Source organism: Empidonax traillii, unplaced genomic scaffold, assembly GCF_003031625.1.
Source record: "Empidonax traillii isolate 1590-97213 ecotype Southwest subspecies unplaced genomic scaffold, ASM303162v1 scaffold671:size839176, whole genome shotgun sequence".
In the NCBI taxonomy this organism is placed as follows: domain Eukaryota; kingdom Metazoa; phylum Chordata; class Aves; order Passeriformes; family Tyrannidae; genus Empidonax; species Empidonax traillii.
In genome coordinates this window covers 636437-662784 of record NW_020955864.1, presented here as the reverse complement: position 1 = coordinate 662784, position 26348 = coordinate 636437, and the positions used below count along the sequence as shown (strand labels likewise).

General features: G+C 40.0%; 1 long non-coding RNA gene and 2 other non-coding genes across 5 annotated transcripts; all 3 read left to right on the top strand.

The window, feature by feature from the left end:
* Positions 1-14256: 14256 nt before the first annotated feature.
* LOC114065511 lies at positions 14257-21088 on the top strand. 3 transcript variants are annotated; one of them, XR_003572984.1, is made up of 6 exons: positions 14257-14400; positions 15976-16025; positions 16834-16903; positions 17412-17490; positions 18947-19000; positions 19580-21088. It is a non-coding gene; the product is annotated as an uncharacterized LOC114065511 (long non-coding RNA). The 3 variants fall into 3 exon arrangements; XR_003572985.1 differs by lacking the exon at positions 14257-14400 and adding an exon at positions 14691-14759; XR_003572986.1 differs by lacking the exon at positions 16834-16903.
* LOC114065517 lies at positions 17639-17709 on the top strand. The gene has a single exon (XR_003572989.1). It is a non-coding gene; the product is annotated as a small nucleolar RNA SNORD50 (small nucleolar RNA).
* Positions 19332-19402, top strand: LOC114065516. The gene has a single exon (XR_003572988.1). It is a non-coding gene; the product is annotated as a small nucleolar RNA SNORD50 (small nucleolar RNA).
* Positions 21089-26348: the final 5260 nt, after the last annotated feature.

The following is a 26348-nucleotide window of genomic DNA, read 5'->3' as shown; positions in this document are numbered from 1 at the left end:
CTCTGGCAACTTTGTCCTGAGAAAGGACTTACTGCAGATAAACCCATAAAGACAGATTAAGAGCCTTGCCATGGGAAACCTGCAGGCCAGTTTAAAAACTTAAATAAATTAATTAATTGGAGAAAATTTTTATATTTTTTGGCAAATGTTTTATTTTTCTCTTATGCAGAATTGCCTAACCTTTCCAAGTATATTTTAAGATTGCAATAATGATATCTATTTAAAAAAGCTACAAACTCTAATGTATTTTAATATATGTTAATTTTTTATGAATTTCATAAGTATTTCAGTTAAAATGCCTGGCATTTGAAACATAAGAGGGGATAAACATGATCCAGTATAATTCCTCTGGCATTAAAAATTGTATTATCTATGGATCTATTGAAGTTAATAGGAGTTTTGACTGAGTAACAGGTGAGTAAAGGTTGTAGCCATAATTATTTAGATATGAAATTTTAATCTTTGCTCTTTCTGATGTAACAGAGGATGACAGAAAGCCTGTACATGCATTTTGAATGTTGAATGCCCCATTAAGTTTGACAAAATATTTTAACAATGAAATAAGATGAAAAAATCACAGCAAGCTGGGCCTCTTCTATATTGTTTATTCTGAAGTAAATTCTAAAATTTGAAGTGTCTCTGCATAACCTCAGACTGACAACACAATCTTACTTAATCAAGCACTTCTCCCTCAGATTCTGAATGGGTAAATCAAAAGTTGCAGTTGGCAATAAAGGCAATTTAACTTCTATTCCATATTCTTTGCACCACTGTGGATCCCTGGGAAGCTGAAATTGTCTATAACCCCCATCAACAAACACTGTCCGGGGGAGATCTCAGGCAATAGTTTTATTCCATACTGCCTTCCCCATAGCCTTGTCATGGCAGAAAGACAGGGAAGATCTGTCTTTCACAGCAAATGCCAGCAACCAACAGAAGGTCTTTGTAAAGCAATAACCTAAAATGAGCTAGGTGTACATCACAAACCTAAATACTATATGATCATATTGTGTATAGATAGATATATACACATATGTATGCATATTATGCAGTGTATAAATATATGACATGTATAATACACTGTATATAATACAGCATAAAATATACACTATATTTTGCTAATCAGTGTTATGAGAGCTCTGAACAATGACATTGGTATAAAAGTGTTCCAGGTTTCTTTGACTGCCTACAACACTCCACCATTTTTTATCCACTTTCTTGGGTGAGACCAAGGATATTAAATAAGATACAAAAACTTACAAACCTTTATTTTACATTGCTCCCACATCAATGTCGCTCACTTTTCCTACCCAATTTAAATTTTTTTTTCGGACTAGCTTTTAATCCTAAAACAGTGCTTTTCATCCAGGCAGGGGTCCCATGGAAATGCACTAAGCACACCCTAAACCCAAGAGCTGCACCTCTTGTGTTGGTTTCACCTGCTAACTTTGTAGCTCTGCGTGAAAAACCTGACCAATCACCCAGCATGGTGTGTGTTCATCAGAAACTAGTATTGCATACTACTCAGCATGGGACTGCATGCTATATCTGAACTGATTTTTTGTGGAGTTGTCCAGTATCTGTGCGGCCAATAAGTTCCAGTGACACTACTGTAGGGACTTTTCTCATGTGAAAGTCAAATCGTTCATGCGTACTTTTGTATTCTAATTACAATATTCTACAAATTCTGATTAAGATAGATATACATGAAAGCTGTACAACTACATTAACAATTAAGAAGCATTTACATATTTTTAACTAACAGTTTTATGCTAAAGTCCTTTTTTTACCCCTCAGTGTCCAAATCTACTAGTTTTTTGTTGAAGACATTTTTTAAATGCACTAAAATTCTTTAAAGACTGAGGAACAGGACAGAATAAATGGCCAAGCTTAAAGACCCAACAATTGCACAGTTCTACTTTATTGAGAGAAATTTCTGCTCAGCAGCATTTTGGGGATGCTTTGCTTGGAATTTCAGGATCTTTTCTGATACTCTTCCTCTGCTGGTGATCTCTGGCAGCACATGGCTAGGGCACTGCCTCTTATTTTTAGGAATATACATGCTAACCCAAATCAGTTTGTTGTCTCCATTCTGGTATTTCTCAGTGACTTAAGCTTTGATGAAAGGTCTAGTAAAGTCAGTTGAAGGAATTCTAATATCAGCAGATTCTGAGTGAATATATGTATGTAGTTGTAAACTGAAACATTTCTATCTCTTCTCCTTCTGCCCCATTCTCATACTGCACAAATAACATGAAGCAGGTTTCCATTTCATTAGTGAGAATTATTGCTGTAGATTTTGTTTACAGACGACGTTTCACAACCTCCCATGTAATTCTTCTTGCTGATTTTCCTCCTTGCATCACTCCTTGAATTTCTGTACAGCCAGTCAAGTACACTAATACTCTGCATTATTTATGGTTTCCATGCTGTTTGAAGGAAGTTGCTCTGTAACAAACCATGGTAGGTTGCTCTGGACAGGAAGCCATCCAAGTGTCTGGAATTATATTTGACTCATGTTTTCAAGAATGGATGAGGTTCGGGATTATTGACTTATCCCTCTCAGGATCTATCTTCAGAACCTTTTTAAACTACCATCTGTAAATCATAGAATCATAGAATCATAGAATTAACTGGGTTGGAAGAGACCCCCTGAGTACAGGGGAAGGATCACTTCCCTGCTCCTGCTGGCCACACTTTTCTTGATGCAGACCAGGATGCCATTGGCCTTCTTGGCCACCTGGGCACACTGCTGGCTCATGTTCAGCTTCCTGTCAATCCAAACTCGCAGGTCCTTTTCTGCCTGGCTGCTCTCCAGTCGCTCTGCTCCCAGCCTGTAGCCTGCAGGAGGTTTTTGCACTCTAAGCAAGTAATTTCTGTTGTTTTCCTTGTAGATATGATTTAAACACACATTTTTGGTGTAAGGCATTTCACAGGTTTTCTCCTCGGACATTGTTTGCTACACTGTTTAAACAACTCAAAACTGAAGTGTAGACACAGAGCAGTTTAAGTCTTTATTGCTAAAGCTTAGTCAATAAATGAAAGTTTCTGACTCTACATTGTCAAGACTGGCTATCTCTGGACAGCACTAGCCTCAACACATCTCCATGCTGCCTCCAGTGCCACAGGACCCTCCTCATGCACTGCAGCATGCCCTGTGCACTGGGAGCTGCCTGCACAAAGTGTAAAGTTTTCCTTATAACTAAAGACATGCCCAAACTTTGCCATGCATAAGAATGAGCATTTATAGAGGAAAAAAAAAAAAAAAACAAACTGTGGGAGACTAGCACTTCAGATTGATTTCTTCTGGTTTAATAATCACTATTGACCCTTAGTGGGGGCACAATTTCCTGGGGCTCGCAGAGGTGGCCTTCTGTAGAGCAGCCAGCCTCTTCAATATGGGTCATTAACACAGTTAAAAGTCAACTTTTATGATCATCATTTCAGAAACATTGATACCTACAAATCATTTACTATTACTGAGGAGAAGGTCATGCTTAAAAATTAAATAAGCCCCTTCACACAAAACAATCTGTCACTACTTTGTTTCAGGCAAAATGCACATTTTTTTAAACCAGATTTCTTTGAAGAGCCAACTGACAACTGACAATTCAGTTAGATTCAATATTACTTTACAAACACTTTACCTGGTTTTAATCTTTTCAAGCCATATTTGAATGTCTATTTTATGAAATAGTCAGTATGAGTTTATGGATCTGCTGGGCCACAAAATAAAAGCAATGTCACAAAGACAAAATGCAGTGCAAGAGTCCACAGCCCATACTCACACGCTTTTTAATGCCAGCACTCTCCATACTTCTTATTTTAGTACTTTACACTTCTACTCCTTCAAATTTTCCCCCAGAGTGCTGTACTGCATGATGCTGGTCCTTTTTCTGTTCCTTGCTTTCAGCATCTCAAATCAAAACTGCAATGAAAGACAAACATCAGACTCTTGGACAAAGGGCAAATTAAGAAATTGGTGATGAAGTTCATAACAACCAAAATAATCATAAGGGTAAGAAAAAGAGGAAAGAAATGTAGGGGAAGATCACCGAGCATATCTGGACAAGGTTCACATGTGCAAATCTGCCTTCTCCCAGTGGGGACTGCCAGGCCTCCCTCCTCCCACTCCACTCTTTATTCCACTGCCTGGCATTTTCTGCCTCATGCAGGAAACAGAGACTAGAATAGATTTCACTGGAAGGGGACTGCTAAGTGAAAATGAAAAGCAGATCTCATTTACACAAAACAGGATGGAAAAACACCTTACAGAAAGAATGTGAAGAGGCTAAAAATGCAGATAAAATTTGTTTCCCCATAGAAAAGTTTTAGACAATACCACATAACTCTCTCCAAGTGAAGGAAATGTAAGCATGTAGAACAGTAGACTTCAGGGTTTGTAGATTTATATTTCTCCTTACTTATGGGTTTTATTTGTATTTTAAAACGGACAGAAAGTTCTGCTTTACAAGTCTATCTTTTCTGTTACTGTGCTGAACAATGTAAAAATAATAAAATAAAAATTTAAAAATATTAAAAGCTACTAAAATCTTTCTGAGTGATCAAGTGAGACTTTGACCCCTACAGTTGAGAGGCCCTTGAGTGAGCTTAAGAGTAAGCATTTAATCTTGTGTGACTAGAGTGTGCAAAACAGTGATAGCATAACACGCTAGGCAGACAAAAGCGAGTGGCTAAGGGAAACTTCTATGAATGGGTCACTGACATTCTACTTCAAGATGTGTGAGCATTGGCAAACATAACAACTTTTAATCTCATTACCCCTTTCTGTAGTTTGTCTTAGTGAATTTTTTATTGTAGATGCACCTAAAATCCCAACACGTAGTCTATAGTTCCCCAGTTTCAGTGTGATTCTGCTTACAAGGGCATATGAGTTTTGGTTTTCCTTCACTGAGATCAGGATTAAATTCATTTTTTTTCTTTATACATTCTAATTTGGAGAAAGCATCAAACCAAGACCACATTTCTTAAATATGGCCAATAAATGCGTGATCTATAAATGCTTATAAGTGCATTGTGTTGTGTTATCGAGGGATGTACAAAGGATTAGCTGTAAATCCATGTTGTTCTATTAAAAACATCCTTTTAGAAGTGCTGCAAAACACTGAGGAGTGAGGTGGGAGTGCCCTCTTGTGTTTACAGAGAAACAGTCTTAATGGTCATCCTGTTCAAAATCATAAAGTGGGGAAAATTTATCCACTCAGGCATTTGTCTCCCAGACTGGTTGTGGGTTAGGTGTACACATCTGATCAGCATTGTAAAACTAATTGCTCACGAGTTCAAGCAAGGTTTCAGCTTCTTGTCCTGTCATGCAGCATCCTCCAGCACATTTCTCCTTCACCAGCTCTTCTGCTGCAATCCTCAGGAATCCCTGGCTGTGCACAGGCCCACGGCCCTGTCCTACGCAGGGTGTGGAGAAACATGGGCAAGAGCCTCTCTGCATGATGTTCCCTCCCAGGGCCTGCAAGATGAGTCCTGCATTTGTTGCAAAAATGTGGGTATAAAGTAGGATCAAGTTACTGCAGCTCCTGGCGTGGTCTGTGGTAACTCAAAGTGGAGAGACAGCAGGAGAGGGATGTATGGAGCTGGATCCACAGGACTCCCAGAAGGAGAGGACATGAGTAATCTCTTAGTCTGCTTCTGCCTACAGGCAATCTGGTGGGCTGGATAAGGTTTTCAAACTCTATGACACTCCTAGTACAGTATGTACTCATTATGCTAAATCTATCTTGTTTTACCCCTTACTTGCATGTAAGAGACAAACCCTACAATCAAGCTGTGCCACAAACTCCCAATGCAGTCCATGGAAACTGCTTAAACTGCAAGATCTTAACAAGAAGTTAAAGATGTCAATTAACGTTTCCTTAACTGAGACACCCTCCTCTCTTCATATCTACTTACACAAGACAAAGTGCATGTTTGAGTAACTTGAGTAAAGAGAAAGAAAAATAAAGAAAAATTAAAGAAATGTGATAAAGTATTGTTTTAAATACTTTGTTGGCCCAGGGAACTATAATAATTTGAAGTAGACTACCTGATACAAGAGAGCTTAAAGCAGCACAGATGAGTTTACCTCCTCAACAGCGCTTAGAAAGTTTCTGTTTTGTTCTTAAATAAGAGCACAATCATCAGATTTTTTTTCTCATTCAGGTGACACAATTTATAGCACACTGTAGCAGCTTCTGAAGTTCTCCTTGCTTTAGAGGAGTACAGAATTGGTTCACAGCTCCTACTGAATTCACAGAAAGGCTGTATCATGCAGAATCCATGGATCAGTAACATTTGTGTCACCTGGCTCTGTATCCAATATGTCAATAAAATGCTGACTGGGGGCTCTTTCCCATATGGGTGCAATGTCAGGAATTGTCAGGTGGGCTAAGTGGGATATCCACAGCAGTGGGCTTCTTGCTTTGCCCAAGAACAGGTACTGGCCAGACCTTTTCATATCTTGCACAACATCATGGGCTTCCCCCTAGTAGCTGCTCCAGATGAGGCTGAGCCAACTGCTCTTCCCTGGAGGCATGCTCTCTGATCACTAGCCTCCCTGAAAACTTCCCCAGCATTGCTTTTAGAGGAGGAATAGAAAACCTCCACAAGTTCATCTCCTAGTCATCCATTCCTGGCTCCCAAGAGGGTCTGGCTCAGGGATTGCAAAGGATGCTGACAGGAGTACACCCTGAGAGTCTGGCAGCAAGTGGAGATGAAGGAGCATCAGAGGATTCATGTCTGTAGTAGGACTACAGCTTGAGATTCAGGCCTCACTTTCGCTTCTCTGCAAGGGTCCTGTGTTTAGAAATTGTGAGTGCTCATTACCTCTGGCACAGCAACTGCTTCATGTCACATGAACTGCATAAAGAAATCTCATCTGCCTATTAGCTGCATATTCTGTAGCCAAGCAGAGCATATTCCCAGTGCTGACAAGAAGTGTCAGCCTTGTCCCATACTTTTCCTACACAGTTTATGTAAAACTGAGGATGAGAAAACAAGATAGCCTTGTATTACTCTACTGGCTGCTGTTGACCAGGTAGAGAGAGCACAGAACTTCTGAAATGCCCAGGTCTTTCCTCCTGTTGCCCTGTGAGCCTGGGTGAGCTCCTTTGAGTTTTGGTGAATATCCATGCAAAGAAGGTTAGAGCATCAGAGGGTGTTCAGCAGGAGGTATATTGTATGAACACTTTCATCATAACAGAAGGACACAGCCTCAGCTCTATCAGGAGCTCCAGCCAAGAATATCAGGACAGAGAATGTGTGCTTGTGTACATGGTAAAAATCTGCAATGCTCTGAGTTCCCTCCTAGGAAGTTATTAATATGCTAGTTTACCTTCTCTACAAGTTTACAAATTATTGTCACAGCTGAAATGGCTTATTTGGGTTTTAATTAATATTATCATGGTTATAAGATTAACTATGTTGCCTGCCTCTTTCTGTTCTTTACAAATACAGACTCCTACCTTCAAGGTAGGACTCCTACCAAACACATTAATCTGACATATCAGAGCATCACAATTGTGTAGCTCATTGGTAGGACCAGTCATAATGGTACTGCTCTGAATATCAACTGTCCTTTTAATTTAATTGTATTTAGATAATTTCTTCCTTAGACTACAAGAATAAATATCAGCAAATGATAGAAGAACAGACTTCTTAAACATCAACTATTGTTTATTTTAATGGTAGAATTCTTGTGTTCAGGCATAGTTAAATAGTAAAACAGCATTTTGGATGAATCGAGCATGAGGTTTCACATTATATTTATAGCAGTAAGTATTAGCTGCTGTCAGAGGATATCACCTGGCTTAACCCTTCCCCAGCCCAGGGTGTGTGTTCCCACCATTTCCTTTCTGTTAAATCTAGTGGTTATGTGCTCACAATGTGAGTCAGCTCAGATGGTTGATTTGCCAGAAACTAAAGCTAAAAAAAAATTACTTTCTATTGCATGGGTAGTTGCTTGTAGCAGCATGTAGTAGCCTGCAGTAGTGGCAGGAGAGGAGGGAAGAGCGAGGTCATCCCTTTCAGCAGGAGCTGATAAGTTCTACTTAAATGTGAAGTTAAAACTGAGCTGCTAAGAGCAAGACACACTCACAAAACCTGCTAGCCTGTCCTGGAAAACTTGCTGTTTTTAAAAACAACATGGAAACATAATTCTACAATAAAAGATCAGAGAAACAGCAGTGTCTATGCAAACTTCATAAAAAGAAAGACTTATGTGCCATCCAAAGTGAAGTCCTGATGCAAAATTACATCTATTAAAATTAATATATTGGCACAGTAGCTAAGATAGTTACATTTTCCTACATCTTTTCTATTTTAAAAAACCCTCAAACTTGTATATGTTTTAATGTGAATACTGTGAGTAAAATAATATGTAGGCTTATTTGAATATCTTACTTTATCAAAGGAAACATTCCAAGCAGTTGAAGATGCTTCCAAGCACTATCAACTTCAAAGGGAGTGCCTCTTTCTTACCCAGAGAGCTGTACTTATCATATCCAGATTCAATTCCAGATACTGGAATGCAGTTTTACAACTTCTATTTTGTTGTAATAGTTCACATGCTACTTGACTTTTAAAAAGAGCAAAGTGAGTATATGTTGTTTTTCCTGATTCTATATAAGGTGTGATTTTAAGATATTTTAATTGTTAGATAGGCTCTTAAAGATAGCAATATTAAGAATAGTCAATATTAAAATTAATCAAAAAGCCTTGTGTTCTCTAAGAACCAGAAGAAGCCTCTTATTAAGGAAAGTGAAGATATATATCCTATTTAAACGTGGATTTGACACTCAATTTGCCAAGGCCATACAAATATGGCAGAAAAGCCTTATTTTCCCTAAGCCTGTTTAATTAATGATTACAAATGATATTAATAAACAGTTTGAGTTTTCTGCTGCAAAGATAATCTAAGTGTACTATGCTTCTTTATACACTTAGATTATCTTTGCAGCAGAAAATTCAAATATCCACCACAGCTGTACTCACTTCAGAAAGGAGACATATCTAAAAATGAAGATGCTTGTTAAAAATGAAACTAAAAGAAACATCGATGTGCATTAAATCCTCAAAAGGGTTACGAAGATGAACTGAGAACACTATCTTGAAGGCACAAAATCACCATTCAGGGCTTGTGAAAGGGCAAAAAGAAGATCACAAAAGTGCATGTCAAAATGTCCCAGTTTGAGATAAGGGTCTTTTGCTTAGAATGGGTTAGGATAAAAGACCCAAACTTCTCTTTCTAAGCAATTATAAATCCAAAATTAAGAGGTTCCAATCGAAGGAAAACAAATTATGGAAAAGGGAAAATGACAGCCCTTTATTAAAAGGTATATGTGTAGTAACAGAAACACAAAAAAAAACAAGTAAAACAACCAAACAACACTCCTATACCCACAAAAGTGGGAGGGGAAGGGAGAAAATTCTCTGCCTAGCTTACAAGAACTAGCTAAAACCACGACACAAAATAACACTGTTTAGTCTATCAAAACTAATAATATATTCTTTTTCAAATTCATGAGGCACAGGAAGTCTGTTCAGAAAAAATGAAGCCATGCAATTGCAAAAATTTTTTCTCCTGTGTTCAGTATAGAAAATCTGGGGAAATTCCCTGCACTACACCACCTCTGATGCTTTCATCAGGGAAGTTGCTTCAAAGTTCTTGAAGATGCTGCAGTTTCAACAGGATAAAATGCTGTTCTGGAGGAACCCAGTGAAACGTGAACTGCTAATTGTTGTGCGCGACGTCCCCTTTAAATTGCTCTGGTGCTAAAGAAGGACAAACAATTATAATGCTTTGAACAGGTTCTAGGGAAATCCAGGAAACTTCAGCCCACTAAGCCTCATATCTGTACCAGGAAAATAATTAAAAAAACCATTAGTGTGCATCTGGATAAGTAACATCTGTGGGACAATGGTCAGAACACTTGGTAAACTCATGTCATGCTTGCCATTGTCAAGCATGTGCTAATGTGATCTAATGCACAGATTCCCTAAAGCCTCTTAGCAAATGACTTTAGGCAAACTAAGCAGACATGAGACAAAAGGTAAAAGATAGGAAACAGAGGATAGAAGTAAATGGTTCATTTTTAGAGTGGAAGAAAACTACCCCTGAAATCTGCATGATCTGTACTGATGAACTTACTGAATGGATCTAAAAAAGGTGGTATGTGGAGGGGTAAAATAATTAGTAATCAGTCATTGCTGATGCAAAAGTAAATGCAGGAGCTCAAAAAAGCTGAGTGAGTATAACAGCAACATGTGAAATTCAACATAGATCGATAAAAAGCACTGCTCATAAAGGAAAGCAAACGCAGCAGCAAATGTAAAGTGATGGGCTCTGACTCTTATTGCTCAGACGTGAGATCCTGCAGTTATGACAGACAGTTCTGTGGAAACGTCAGTTCCATCCACAGCAACAACCAGAAAAGGAAACCAAAGTTTAGTAAGTGCTGGGAAACAAAGAAGAAAATGGAGAATATCATCGCACCTCGGCAAAAGCCCATGAGGGAACTGCTTCCAGAATGCCCTGTATACTCTGGGACTCCCATCTCAAAATGAAACAAAAAAAAGTTTGGGGAAGATCAGTGAGAGTAAGGTCAAAGCTAGGAACTAATCCCCCTGTGAGGAATGATTAAATAAATTAGGTTTTCTCAGCCTGAAGAAGAGATTGTGGAGCAGGGGCTCAACGAGTGCAAAGGGACGGATTGCCCACTGCTTCTTCTAAAACTGCAAAGAGCAAACAGACAGAAGATGCAAAGTGAACTACAGGAGGACTACTTTACTGTAATGCTAATTAACCTCTGGTATTCCTTGTCCATTGTTGGGAATGTCAAAATTTTATACAGGTTCTGAGGAAGACTGGAAAAATTTATGGGCAGAAGATTAATAGAGGATTGTTAAATTCTCACGTACAAAAACCCCAATCAAATAATAATAAAAAAAACCAAACCCATCCTTAGGAGGCTTCTGATTTTTGTACTCCCAGAGGCTGGGAAAGAATCCCTACACACTTGTTCTGTCTCAACTCCCCTCCCTAGGCATTTACTTTTGCCTACAGTTGAAAGCAGGATACTAGTGGGAGTTTGGGGTGGTAGACCTCTGATCTGACCCCATATAACTGTTCTAATGTTTTTATGATCTCATTTCTTATTAAAAAAAAATGAAAGAAAAAAAAAGAGTACTAATCTTTCTGTGACACCAAACTGACTAAAAATTCAAAGAGACAGAATTGAGAAATTCAAATTAAAAATTCTGGTACCTGTAAGACATTAAATCCAGGGTCAAATTCATAAGCTAAATGAAACTGTTTCCCAACTCGTGCATTTTATGAAGCATAATGTGAAATATAGCAAAGTCAGCTCAGGATTTTACAATTAGTAGTATCTGTTCTGAGAAGGAAGAAATTAAACTTGCATACAATAGACTTCCTGCAGGGGAGGCAAGAGGGAAGGAAAACTCGGCATCTCAAGGGATGCACTGGTAACAACCCCAAACCAAACCAAGAGATGTGAATTATCAAAGCTGCAGTGCTATTGGAGAAATTCCAGGAAGTCAAATTTAAAATAAGAACAGAGGGGAAGTGGTGGGGGGGAGAGACAGAAATAAAGAGAAAGAACAAGAAAGAAATAATTTAAAACAAGAAAAAAGAACTTGTAGAGAGTTGCCTGGAACTGAAAAGCCCTGGAGGGTAATCACACACCAGCAGCCTTTCAGGCCAGCATATATTTCTGTAGGTCTCAACGGAGCCAATCCACTATCCTCCCATGATCTCATAACCAGCACTCCCTTCCGACAGTGCAGACACTGTGCATGAATGTGCAGCTGTGTGGTGAACTAAATTCAGAAGCAACTCATCTACAAACTAAGACTTTATGTCAAGCAGGCTTATGGTTCAGACTAGCTGTAGGATCTCTCTAGGGAGTGGCATTTGAGGATCAGATCTTTCTATATAGCTTACACCCTCATCCAGACACCTGGGATATAGGTTAAAGATGTGGAAACCTGAAGAAGGGCAAAAGAAAGGCAAAAGAAGGAACCTTACTTTGAAATATAATCTGTAATTGAGGTGCACATTTTCATTTCAGTTTGGATAATTATTTTCAGTTTGGATAATTATTTTCAGCCTTGTAATTGTAATTGTTGCCTGCCTACAATGAAGATTTACTTCACTTGATCTACAGGTTTCTCCAGTGCTAGCAGACTTGGGTGATACTGAGAAATATGAGGTACATTTCTCTGGGGATAAAAAGTTTACATACGACGTGCGCTCAGGTACTGCTGGTAAACCTGTACCCTACAGCCTAACAGAGAGATGAAGAGTTTCCTCTGCTAAATTAGAAAAGCCAGCGTGTGGTAGCGCTGCAAGGTGTGAGGCTCCCCACAGTGACTGCACTGCTGTGTTTTGTCTGCAAAGCTCACAGTACAGAGCAGTACCCTGCAGCCCTGGACGGGCTTGAGTCACCTCATTATTTATAGGCTTCTTATTATCAAATGCAAACCAAAATAGTAATTGTTCATGCTTTATGCAATGTACTTTGGGTTTAAATTATGAGTCTGTTTGGTTTTCCCCAAAAAAAGAAATTCCATTTTTTGAGAGAATAACATGCCGTAAAAGCCCTCCACAGGTGCTGTTGAAAACATGGGATTATTTAACACTTCTAGGGGCTTTAGCTTTAGGGGCTGCCTTCTTTCTTTAGGGCTAATCAAGTAGTGATTAATTTCTTTGATTACTTTGCTTATCTTTAACCCTGATGTCACTAAGGAAGTCAACATTTTCAGTGCCCTGTGGCAAACATCAGTTTTGGGGCCTTTTGAATACTTCAGATGGATAGATAAACAACAGCATGAAGTGCTTGTCTGTGCCCAGGTTTGGCTCCTGAGCACTGCCTGAAGCACTAGCTACTCTTCCCAGATGTTCTTTCCTGCAGAAACAGCTGCTGAAACAGGTGCTGGTGGGAGGCACTCAAGCAAAAGGCAGAATTGTAGACCTTTTCCTTCATGCCTCTACAGCAGAAAATGCAGTGGGCCAGCTGCAGCTTGCAGTCAAGAGGAGGATTTCAGATAGGTGAAACAGGTTGTGGAAGAAGAAAAGTAGAGACAAAATGAGTGTCATCCCCTGACATGGGCTGCAAAAACTTGTCAAAGCACCAAGCAATTTTTTGAGCTTTTCTTCAGCCTTCCTTGTTTTTCCTCAGCTAAGTTGATTGATACCTTTCAATAATCAGGCATCAAAAAAAAAAATATTTATAAACAATTAGTGAGAACCCAAATAAATTAGATTTTGGGATGTGGTTTTCCATCTAGGCTGTAGTGCTCCTGTTATCCCCACTGTAGTTTAGGTACCTGCTCCCACTTCTTTCACTAGCACTTACACAGCAGTACAGGAGGCAGATTCATCTGCAGAATAAGTCACTTTCTGACTGAGGTGCAACCATACAACTTCCAGTGGCTATAGCTGTGGTGGCATAGAGGGAATCATAGCACCGTTTGGGTTGGAAGGGACCTTAAAGATCACGCAGCTCCAATCCCCCTGACATGGGCAGGGACACTTTCCATGAGACCAGGCTGTTCAAAGCCTCATCCAACCTGACCTTGAACACTGCCAGGGATGAGGCATCCACAGCTTTTCTGAGCAACCTGTCCCAGTGCCTCACGACCCTCACACTGTCCCTGGAGGTGTTAAGAAAATACTGGATGTGGCACTCAATGCTGTGGTCTAGTTGACAAGGTGGTGTTAGGTCATAGGTTGGATCCGATGATCTCAGAGGTCTTGTCCAACCTTAACGATGCTGTGATTCTGTCAGAAACATATATTCTAGGTTTCAGAGGTGGATCTGCATCAGATTGGTTCCCTGCCCTCACTTTAAAAACTCACATAGGACCGCTCTGCGCTTCACGCAGAAAACCTGCAACGCAAAGCGCACGAACAGCACCGGGACCGACAGCCAGGCTCGAGTGCCCCTTTCTCCTCCGGCCTCGGTGCGCACGCCGTGCCCAGCGGGGCGAAAGGCGGGAGCACAGGGAGCGCAGGAAGCGCAGCAGGATCATCCGCCCACTCCGAGCGCTAAGGGACCGCCCCGCCCCTCCGCGCGCCCCCGCGAGCGCAGCGCGGCCCCGCGTCTCCGCCCCTCGGCTCGCGGGCGGGGGGCGTGGCTAGCCTCGTTCCCACCCCGCGGTGTGCATATAAGGCTGGCGAGCGCCCCCGCCTCTCCTCTTTCCCCTGCGGAATGCCTGCGCTGGAGCCACGCGGTAAGGTGGGCATGGCTGCGGGCTGTGCCGCGGCCCCAGCGCGGTTCCGGGTACGCCGCGGCGCCTTCCCTGCGCTTGGCCGTGCGGGACGATCGCTCGCGGCGCCGCTCGCGTAGTACTCGAGGGTGGAGCTGGCGGGTGAGGCTCGGAGCCGCGGGTAAGGCCGGCCTTAATCCCGCCGCAAGGCCACGGCCGCCCGCGCGCCGCGCCCCGCTGGCAGCCCCGGCGGTGCGAGGGGACGGGGGGGCGGACTTCGTGTCCCAGCGCGCCCCGCGGGTGGCCCCCTCCCCCGGAAGCGCCCGCCCGCGGCGCGGTGCACCTGGGAGCGGTAGTTGCCACGGGGGCCCGCGTGGCGTGGCCGGGCCCGCGCCATTTTGCTGTCCTGGCGCGGCCGGGCCGGTGCGCGGATGCGGAGCCGGCGGTGCTCTCAGTCAGGGAACCTTCTAAAATGTTGGCTAGTGCAGAGGAATGAAATTAAACATGCCAATGAGAACGAGGTAGGTGTTTGTTCCAGTAGAAGGTTCGGTCTCCTCGAGCGAGGCGCAGCCGCCTTGTCCGTGTGGCACAGGGTTGGTGCTCGCGTTTGTGTTATCTGTACATGTTCTTGGGGGCTCAGCCATCGGCATCATTAAATTGTCCTACTGTAGAAGACTTCTAAAAGTACTGTGAAATCCAACCTTAAGTTGCTTTTTAATGTAAATCATAGAATTAACGTTTTAACTAATTATATTTCCTTTGTTTTTTAGATAATGACACAGCAGAATAAATGGCGATGTATTAAAGAGCAGAGATACAAAAACTAACCCACACCACCTCCCCAGAAAGCTTCCTGTGGCCTTAAGCCTTTCTTCCCCCTTCCCCCCTTGCAATGCTAATCTCACTGAGCTATAGTACTTCTGGAAGAACGGGAAATATAATTTAAAAAAAATAAAATTGCTATGATTCTAGGCTCTTACCTGCAAGTAAAGATGAAGATATGGTTGGATTCATGTAGGAAATTGTCGGGTGCATTCACTGAGTGTTAGCTTGTCTAATAGCCTGAGTCACACATAAGATTACTAAACTAAAATTACTGAATCTTTACAAACCAGTAGTAACCCTTACACTCAATAACTGAAGTTAAAAATAAAAATATTTATCACACCCACTAAGTGGAACCTTAACTCGAGGTTTTCCATTGCTTAAATTGTTTTTGTTAACTCATCGCACATTTTACTTCATTTATCTTTGAAGGGTTGCTACGTTTTTTTGATCTGTGTAGTGTAGAGCAAGAAACTTTTTAATGCGAACGTGCTTATTTTGAGTATTGTATATGGTAAAACATACTTTGTCATGCATTTCTTCTGCTGGTTGAGTTGGTGAATTTTGATACTTGCTCCCTGGTTGAAACAATTCTTTAAACCAGTGGAAATCAGTTCTCACACTTTAAAGGACTGAAACGTTGGAATGATGAATTTTCATTGAAAATGCTTTAAAATGAAGTTCAACAATAGGTACATACAGTTATTTTCTACAGTGCTTTTACTGTGAGGTTGCAAGTGGGTATAACTCACAACTCCTTCGTTACTTTAAAACTGCATTTCTTTCTGCTTTTCTCTAGTGAGCTTGTTGGGTAGAGTTATTGACAATTGTCTCATAATGTGTGTGACTTATTGGCCTGGTAATGTGAATCTGCTGGTGCCAAGTTTTACGTTTTTCACTCTTTGTTTTTAGGTATGATGGAGAGGATGTTTTCAGTTGTGTCCAGTACATTGTGCATTAAGGTAACAGCTCTGGAATTTTAATTACTGTTGCTCTAGAAGTAACACTGCATTTGTTATTGACCAAGTTAACAAATGCTTCTGTTTCTTAATTGGTTTCCATATTTTTGTCTTTCAAAAGTAATGGGAGTTTAAAGTGTTGTAGGGTTGTCATCTTTTTATGGCTACTAAGTGGGACAAAAAGGAAAACCAGTACATTGCATTTTCATTGCTGCCACCAAACTGATGAGTAATTTTCTGATAATTTTAAGGTCTGGTGCTCTTTGCTGAGTTAGGGTCAGCCCATAGGTCAGTTCCTAGTTGCTTTTCTTTTGATGTGGCATTTATATAAACATAAAGACCCAGGTCATAAAGAACTCGGTTAGCTTGTGTTAAATTACACTGATTGTGGAGGTGGAGTGAGTTAGCTGCCTTGGATGTGTATTTAAGTTAATATACATACATGACCATATTTAAATGTAATTACTGAGGTAATGATCCTGCAAACTAACGGACAAACAGTATTGCATTGTCAATAAATGCATGGCCACTCAAATATTTTTGAATAAAAAGCTTGAATGTCTCAGGTCTTCAGCATTTGTCATGGTTGCAAAAGAATTCCAAACCAATTCAGCGTAACTTTTCTAGTGCATGCAAAATTTTGGTTTGTTTGGTGTTAAAGACTGTTCTAGAAGAATATTGAATTTATGAAAAAGTCAACTTTTAGTGCTCGGTGATTGTTTCTGACATAGTAATGTGATAGATGATGCTAGACCGCAGCGAGAGGTGTTTCCTAATTTAAAAGATAATTTTTGCTTATTTTTTATTTTAGCACTTCATGGAAGCAGTATCACATGCAGAAGAATACTTGGTACACACAAGTGGATTTTCCTGAAAGCTCTGTATGTTTTGAATGATTAATGCAGATAAATGAATGGTAAGTGGATTAGTGTAATATGGGCATGATCAAATTAGTAGCTTTAAAACTGAGATATCATATTTTAGGCATGTTTGACATGGTGTAGAACTGTGTAGGCTGAAGGAATTACAAAGTTTTTGTGTCAGAGGAGCTGGTAAAATGCCCGAAATATTACTTCAATAGGGCTTCTAATTGTGAATTTGCTCTTTATTGGGAGATTAGTATAAGAAATTGTTTAGGCAAAGAAAATAAAGAGAGCATCTAGAGACTTGTTAATGTAAATATGCAAATGTTTCAGTTTTTTAGGAAATGTGTATTTGTTATTTAAACGTATAGTTGACATTCTCACTTTTTGGAAAGAAAGGATCTATATTCAATTTATTTTGACTTAGGTACCTACAGCCCATTGTTACAAAAGTAAAATTCAGTTCTTGCTTGTGTTACAGTATGTATGAACATGTTGTAATTGATTATTTTACTTGAATTTCTAGAGTGCATGAACAGTTTCTAGTAATGGGAATGTGAGGCATCCTGAAGATTTCCTGGCAACAGGAATTATAACAGGTAGAGGTAATATTTATTGATGCAGTAGTGGAAATTTTTGGTTTAAAGTAATGCATTCCCTTTTCAGTATATTGCATATGAAAGACACAAAGCTTATTTTGTGGAAAATGAGTGTATGAGCGGTGTTACAGTTCCCAGTCACAGGTATTCAAGTGATGTATAGTGATAAAAATGCCAAACCTGATACATTGCTGAGAAACTTCATATGGATCTGGCTCCTGAGATGAAAGCATTTAATCTTTCCATCACTATCCCAGTTGGTGTTACTTTTACTGCTGCCCCTGTGTACAAGCCCGGTGCAGCATGCACCAGGTTGTGAATAAGAATGTTGGTGCATTATTTAAACCCATCTCAGGTCTATGTTGACACGAATATGTATTGTTTTCAAATGCTCCAATCTGTAAAGAGCACAGGGAGGGGGAAGTGTTAAACCTGTGTAATTTGAGATATCCTGCCTTATAGTGGGTAAATAACAAGCATTAGCCAGGTATGGTAAGGATGCCTTGCTGGCGTTTGAAAACTAGTTATGTTTTGTTGACCCTCTTAGGATTGTTTATTTAGGGCTCACTCAGATGAGAGCAGTTAGGAAAAGCAATTCACTTTATTGCACTGGTCGTTGAGTATATTCACAGGTTGGTTTTAGTTAGAAAGTTAAAATGTAAGAACTTTTAACTTTCCTGTCTTACTGCACATCTGCAACTTTATTCCACTCTTTATTCGAGAAAGGTACCTTTAAATACATTGCTAACTACCAACACTTTCTTTTGAAGAACAGGTTTTGTATGAGTGAAACTTCTCTTGCAGCACTGCTGCCTATAAAATGCTGCATTGTTTTAGACAGGCCCTATTGCAAGTAGGAAGTATAGTGACTTTATGAGGCTGATGTAGAGAAAAGTTGTAGGTAGCAAACTTTGCTAGTGTTACTAACCATTTTATGTCTTTGCTGAAATACTTGCATGCTGCTTGTCATTTGAAGGTAGAAATGCCAATGTTATGATAAATTTAAAAGCTTCCTAAATGAGTAAAGCTTAAAACCATTGGTATGTCTGATCAGTGAAGACCCTATCCCAAACTGCATGTGAATCTGGTTTCTGAGTTTAGATTAACACCAGAACAGGTGAAGCATTTGAAGGTGGTGGATTTAATAGACTGTATGTGCCTTGAAACTCAGCAAAACTGGTTTCAGTAATGGTAATCATTTAAGTACTGTTTTATAAAACTGCATTATTGTCAGCCATTTAAAAGCAGAAGGTGACATGTAAACTGTAGTATTACAAATAGCATGTTTGAAGTCGAGTCTTCTAATTAGTTTCTCAGGACTTAAAGTGTACTGATACTAATCCAACACATTGAATAATGCAGTTTGGTCTATATGAGAGGCTAAATAGATGTCAAGGTGTAATTTTGGGTGATGGTAGAAGACTTTCTTGAGCTAATAAACTTTTTTTTTTTTTTTTGACAGGAAAGTAGTCCAAAATGAAGGAACTTAACTTTCAGAAGCTTTTAGCTTTTTCAGGTATGTAACTGAAAAGCTTCTAAATATTTTCTCATTTTAAGCCTAAAGTAACTGTACTTTCAGTTCAGAATTTTTTGTATTATGACAGTTAATATACTTAATTGATTAAAGATATGTTAAGTCATAGTTGGCATTTGTTGGCACTTGTTCCCCAAGGCAAAATGTGAGCTCATAGCTGTGCCTAACCTTGGTTAGCTTTCAAACCTATGTGTGTTATTACTGAAATAAAACAGAAGACTAGGGATTACAGTACAAAAATTAAACAGTTGGAAACATTATAGAAACCCAGTAATGTTTCGTACTATATTTGTTTTCTGTATTGCCTTTGTCTCATCTGTGATGATCCTATCCCGAACCTGAATTCCCTGTTGAAAAACTTAATACGGATCCGGAATCTGAGATGTGACTAAAATATTTGATTTACACTTTCTGAAAAGTATTATACTGTCTTTGGTTTTAGTTTTTGGGGTTTTTTACAGAAATAGTAACAATTTATACAAAGTACTGTGTGCTTATGTGCAAATTGAAGTTTTTCTCTTGAATTAACTGTTTTACTTAACCCTTGCTCTCTGTTTGCAGTGATAAGCTGGACACTTTGTCAGAGCTGTCTGACAAATGTGGATGATCAGTAACCAGGAAGAAGTGTAACACCTGAAAAGTTTTTGTGGCTTGGAGTGGGATGCCGTGCTTTACAGCCTGCTGAAACAGCTGCTGCAATATAGATCCTGTTTTCAGAAACTGCATGTAGACCAAAATCACTGTCTGCATATCTAAAATAGTGCCTTACTGAAGTAGTGAGCTACTCTCTCTAGGAAGGATAGCAGCAATATTAGTAAAATGAATGTTGAGCATTAATACATGGAAAATCCCCTGAGCAGTTACTCTTTTAAAATATGGTACTGATTACACATTCTTGCTGATACTGAAAATCTGTGATAACTCAGGACAACAGAGCTCACATGCAGGCGCTGTAAAGACAAGGGAGAGCAAAACGGGTACACAAATGCAAACCCAAGAGTCTATGTTTTGAGGGTGATGTCATCCAGGAGATGGGGGAGAAAGTATATAAGGTAATGGTGTTATGGAAGCATAAACCTGAAACGCTTGTATGAAAGAAAATGTAATGTCTACAGATTGCATTGCAGTTTGTATCTGTTGAGGGACCAAGGAGTTGGGGTTTTATGGATTGACACTTCAGCGTGGAAAGATGAGTACCACAGCAGTGGAACTGCTCCTTTAGGAACACAATATTAGCTGCTTGCTGTGTGGGGGGAAAGAGACCACATACATTAGAACTTGTGCTTTAAGCAGTCACTTAAAAAGTACCAATGCTGTATCACAGTAGCAGCATATGTGCTGTATTTGTCAAATTGTCACTCTTCCACAGAGAAATAAAGGCTCATAAATTGGTCACCAAGTAAGTGGGATTTTCAGGACAACTATACATAAGACTCCATGTGCCTTAAAAATGTCAAGCCCAATTGTCAGAAATGCTTTATAAAGGAAGAAACATATGAATGGCATAATAACTAAATACTAAAAGAGCTACAGTGACTGAATCATTTTGAAATGCACCAAAATACATAAAAACAACCTTAAAGTCTGCAGCAAAAAGAAACAGCATTGGGTGCAAGCAGCTCTGTAGAGAACTGGAGAGATTCCTATAACTCATGGAGTGTGCCTGTGATAAGTGACAAATACCATGTAAAGCCCAGTTTTCTGCCTAAGCAGTATGAACAGGAGCACCACATGAAGTATTGAAATGAAAAATAAGTATCCCGTAGGTTACTAAAATGTATGCTAAGGAACTGACAAAATTCCATGGGTGTATTGGCTCACTGAGCATCTCCTATGATTTGGTTATTAATAAGCAGTGGCCAGCTGCTTTAGGTAAAGGCTGCTTTCAGCAAGCAACTGTAAATCAGTCTCTTGAATGTTGGAATCTGCAGAAATTTACTACGGAGCAGCTCTCCCTTCATCTCTTTCAACAGGCTCTCTTTCTGTTAAATGTTTCTCAGAATGGTAGGTATTTCTGTGTGTTGGGTTTTGTTCATGCTTTCTCTTGAATAAAGATGAGGATATGAAAAACCTGCCTGTTGCCCATCAGGTTTGTATCACACCACAGTGTTCCCTGACTGCTTGTCATTTGCAAGAGCCATAAAGGCAGTGAGTGTGGTCTTGTGCTGCCTGTTGCAGCGTCTTCTGTGCACATGATGCTCCACACTGTGCTTGAATGATGGCAGGATAACATACTTGGTAGTCACATACTTCAGAATTGGGAAGGGACTGATCTCCATCTGCCCACTGCAGTTCTGTGAAAAGTCTGGGTGCTGTTGCCAGCATCTAGTGAAGCTGCATGGTTGGTAAGTCTGAAAGTTGCCAGTCCTCTTATGGAGGTTAAAAAGATAAAGGACAGGGATGGTTAATACAACAGTAATATTTGGTAAGTACTTCATTAGGTGCTCAGAGGGATTTGCATGACTTCATTGCGGGGTCAGAAGAGTGTGGAATGTGTTTTGGCTGATAATACAAAATGTGAGAGGTTTTAAGGAGATAATGCCATGTGTATATCCAGTAAAATTGGTGCGGGTTCATCTTGTGATGTTGGGCATGAAAAAAGTTTCAGGATTGTGAGTGACACTTCATGTGCCCAAAGCCCTTCATGTTAATCTTGCTATAAAACCTTCATTGGAGATGGTCTTGGACGTAGGATCAGCAACATTAGAAAACGGGGGTCAGGGAATTAAGTTACTGTGCATTTCTGTGGTGAAGGCCTGTAAAGAAGCAGTGTTTTAATCATGAGAAAGATTTGCATCACTTAGCACAGAGAAAGGTAGATGTGGCCAGTGATAAGGCATATTGCATATTGAGCTGTAAAACTTTATGAATGTTCCTGTATGGCTACAGAAAATAGGTCATGAATGAAAAATGTGTATTAGTATTGAAAGTCTGGTATTTGCAAACATAAATGGATGTTTTAACCATGATACTCCAGAGGTTTTGGAATGTGGGACTAGTGAAAGTGATGCAAGAAGGGGAATTTTGTAACCAGTTTTAAAATGGCAAGTAGCTTTTTTGCTTTGTGGGAGGGAGGTAATGTTTGTAAACCACTTGAGGATTTAGTTCTGGAATGGTTTTTGGACTGATGTTTTATAAAAGTGATTGAGATGAGAAGTAATTGTGAAGGGTTACTCAGAGGAAAACATGGCATGAGATATCTCTCCTCAAAAGCACCTCATTAAACTCCAGTTTTACAAAACGTTTAGCTGAAGATTTGTGCATTAAAGAGCATGAAAGCAGTTTGCTTTTTTGTGTTCTAGTCTGGTGAAATCTTTCACACTAACCATCATTAGTGTTGAGCTTAAAAGTGTCACATGGCTGTTGGGCTGTGGTCCAAGAAATCGATGGTTAGACAAACTTGTTCTGGAATGTTGCCACATATCCCTCTTAGTAACAGGGCAAAAAAGTGTTTTGTTTTGTTTTGTTTTTTAAATTGAGTGGTGGGCTTACAAGCGAAAGGAGTATCTTCCAACTGCAAGGAAGATACAAGAGTAGACTGCATAAATGCTTTGCTATTATTTGATAAGGTCCTTATTAAGGTGGGAGGTTTTGTCTTGTTGAACTCGTCTTGCTGGTGAAGGCTGTGGATCTATAAACAAGAGTTGCAAGTGAGTCAAACTAACGTAGCAGTGGTTATCTTGCCACAACACACGCACTGCTGTGGGAGTGCCAGTGCTCGTGCGATGTCTGCTTGAAGTACCGGATCCTAGTGAACTGGAATTTCAGTGGAAGCTGTGCTGTCAGCCTGCCGTCCTGCAGAGAAGTGTGTGGCCATGGCTGCACCCATAGTGTGTGCTGGTGTTGGACTTGCTGCCATCTGGAGCAGGCAGGATCTTAATTGTGTAAGGTGGCCATGTAAAGTTGGAGTATGTGTTTTGCCACTTAAAAATCAGCACTGAAATTAAATATCAGTTGGTAGAGAAAGATGCTCCTTAAGACATTTAAACATGGACACAGCAGAGTGAGCAGATGTTTAACTTTGCCCAAGGAAAGGTGTTTCAATTGAAGGGTGTTTAGCCCTGACTTTAGTAGTTTTTCTGCACACCCCCTCCCACAGACAGCTTAGAGGACAACATTTGAGTTATCCAAAGTATGAATGAATTTAAGAGATTAATGGTGATTTCAGATGAGTGGAGTACAGATGGAGGCCATTGTATGCTGTGTAAATTCATGTGTCGGATGATGTGCATTCTCTGCTTTTTGGTGTTACAACTGGTGTTACAAGAGTTTTTGTTTGTCTGCCATTGTCTGTTTCCCTTGGTGGATATAAATGGGGAAAGTAAAATTACAATGATGAATTCCATTTTCTTTCAAACATATGTGGCTTTTTAGTTGATAGTCCAGTTGAGCTATCAGGGCAATGAAGACAGTACTTCTCTGCCATTGTCTCAAACTTCCTGCAGGCTCCAGAGCACAAAGTGGTGTTTGATGCTCAGAAGAATGGCTGTATTGAGTGGGACAGAGTTTGCCTCGTTCAGTATTCTGTCTGAGGATGACCAGTATAAGGAGCAGGAGAAGTAGAGAGCGCCTTTCCAGCAGTTTTCTTGGGAATTTCCTGAGGAGATTTGATTTGTATTTGAATACTACTTGGCAATTATGACCTATGTCCATTTAAAGATTTGAAACATGAATCATACGTGGGCTGTAAAATAGATGTGGTGGGTATGTTAGTAATTGCAGGGAGGGTGAGATTGGGAGAGGGCTGAAATAAAAGCTTTTTTCTTTTTTCCTCTTTGAAGCTATGTCCCTTTCAATTCTCAAATTAACAGAAACAGAGGCAGGTGGAGTTCAACAAAGGCCTCAGTGCTGAGCCAGCTTTGCTGTTTAGCTGAGGTATGTTGGAGGTGAAAAGCTGAAGTAGTGATCTGCTCCCTTACCTTGAGCTACACTTCATACTTGAGGCTTCTAACTAGAGCAGTAATCACTGTGGTTTTTTCCTGAGATTGGAGTTCTCCACAGCTGAAGGAGCACTCTCCCAGCAACAATGGTACTAGTTTTACAGGTGAAAAATTATTAAAATCTGTCCTAAAATGATGTTCAGTCATTTTTTTTATTTATATGGAAAGGTGGAAAGAGATGAATGGACTGAAATAAAACAAATGCTTAGTCCTTACATTGAAACTGGTAAATTGATTGAAAAGGTATTTTTAAATTGTCTTAAGATCATTACAGCTGTGTACTTCATCTTACCCTGACAAAATAGGAAATAATTTGCCCTAGCCTTAGCTTATTTTTTTCAGTCAGAGTGAGGAATGTTGCAGATAGAAGAGTACTGAAAAAAAACAAACCCATTAGAGACTTAAACTCTTTTGTGTCTGTTGTGATTTAACCCCAGTTGGTAACTAAGTACCACACAGCTGCTTGCTCATCTCTGCCCTGTTAGGATGGAGAGAACAGGAAAAAAGGTAAAAGCCATGGGTTGAAATAAGAGAAATGAAATGATACAGTAATTGTAACATTAAGGGAGACAACAAAGAGAAACCCCAAGACAGACAAGTGATGCATAATGCAATTGCTCACCACCTGCTGACTGATGCTGAGCCTGAGAAATGATCCGTGACTTCTGGCCAGCTTCCCCCAGTTTATATACTGGGCATGATGTGCTATGATATGGAATATCCCTTGTTCAGACTGGGTCATCAGCTGTCCTGACCATGCTTCCAGCTTTTTGTGCCTCTCCTCACTGGCAGAGCCTGAGACTGAAAAGTCCCTGACTTTTGGTTATTGTTATGTAGTGCAACATCAGTGTTATCAACACTGTTCTCATACTGAATCTAAACCATATTACTGAATCAGCTGTTAAGAAGAAAACTATCCCAGCCAAAACCAGGACACAAGAGCTAAGAGAAGTGTTTTGGTTAATTTGAATGTGGTGTCAACAAGTTCACAGGTTTATCAGCCTGTTATTTAACTAGTCATAAACTGACAAAATATTTTTTTAAAAATGGACCCCAATAGATTCAGGTTTTCAAAACAAAACTTCCCTGTAAATGTTCTTATTTGCTTCTACTTTTTAGATCCAAACTTTAAAAAAAAACACCCTATATGTTCTTACAGGATCAAAGAGACACTTAACTTTATTTTCTGAAAGCCTAATACTCTTCATCTGTCCTCTACAGATCAGAGAATAGCAATTTATTATTTTCTAATGCCTAGTTGCTAGGTAAAATTGAAACTTTGTTTCCCTAAAGAACTAAACTGCTGCTTCTAGCAGCACAATACAACTGCATTAGTTGCACCATATTAAATTACAAATTTGTTCAGATTTGAGCACAGGTTCTGTTGCCTGCATTACCCTGTGCAAAGCCACGAAGGGATACCTGCTTACTGCTGCACAAGCTGGAAAGGATAAACTTATACACATGTGCTGAATCTCTATGTTAGGTTAAGATCAGTATCTCTCAAGGCCCATGTGGAAGTACAGATTAGACTTTCCAAAAAAAAATTATTGAAAAGTAGCAAGCACAGCCTGAGGTACTGATATAGTAAGAGTTCCTCATCCCTATACTCCGGTCTGAAGTTTGTACTGTAAATCAGAATTCCTTTAGGGCAACATTCTCCAGGTATCTTTAAAAAATAAAACAAAATTTAAAAAACAGTTGTGTACAAAAAGTGGTATTGTCTCCTCTTGAGATCTGCAGAAATGCTGCATTTTTGTAGTCACTTCTGCCTTGTACCTGGCAAGGACTGTAAATGTGTGTGTGTGGATGGGGGTAAGATTGATCTATTCTTACAAGGACCTTGAAAGACACAAGGTTATTTGGGCTCATCCATGCTTGGAAGGATTTTTAGGTTGTTTGGTTACATGTTAAGTAGCCTGGAACACTTGACCTGAAAGCTGTGTATCGCAACTGCTGCATCAGGCACTTTCCTGAGTAATCAACCATGTCATTAGTGCTGAACTAAATAGGCCTGGGACATGAGCCCAATCCCTGGCAACTGATCATCCATGCCATTAAGGGTTAATGTAGTCTGACAGCTAAAGCCTGGGCAGCAAGCACATTCTCACATGTAATATTTGGGCATGGTTTAGAGGTTAAGGTGAGTGAGAGCTTAGCTGGGGGAATACAGGCTGTGTTCTCCACATTTGCCTTACAGCTGGAGAACAGCTCATGATCTGTCCGATCTGCTGTATGGATGAGGCCATTGTGTCTGGTCTCCTCCTGGGAAAGACGCCCAGAGCTGGAGAAGAATATTCTGTGACCTACTGACTTGCTGTCTGCCTTTGGAGATGGGCTTAATGCAGTAAGTAACTTACATGGGGTTAAGTAGATCCCAAGGGTCCCTT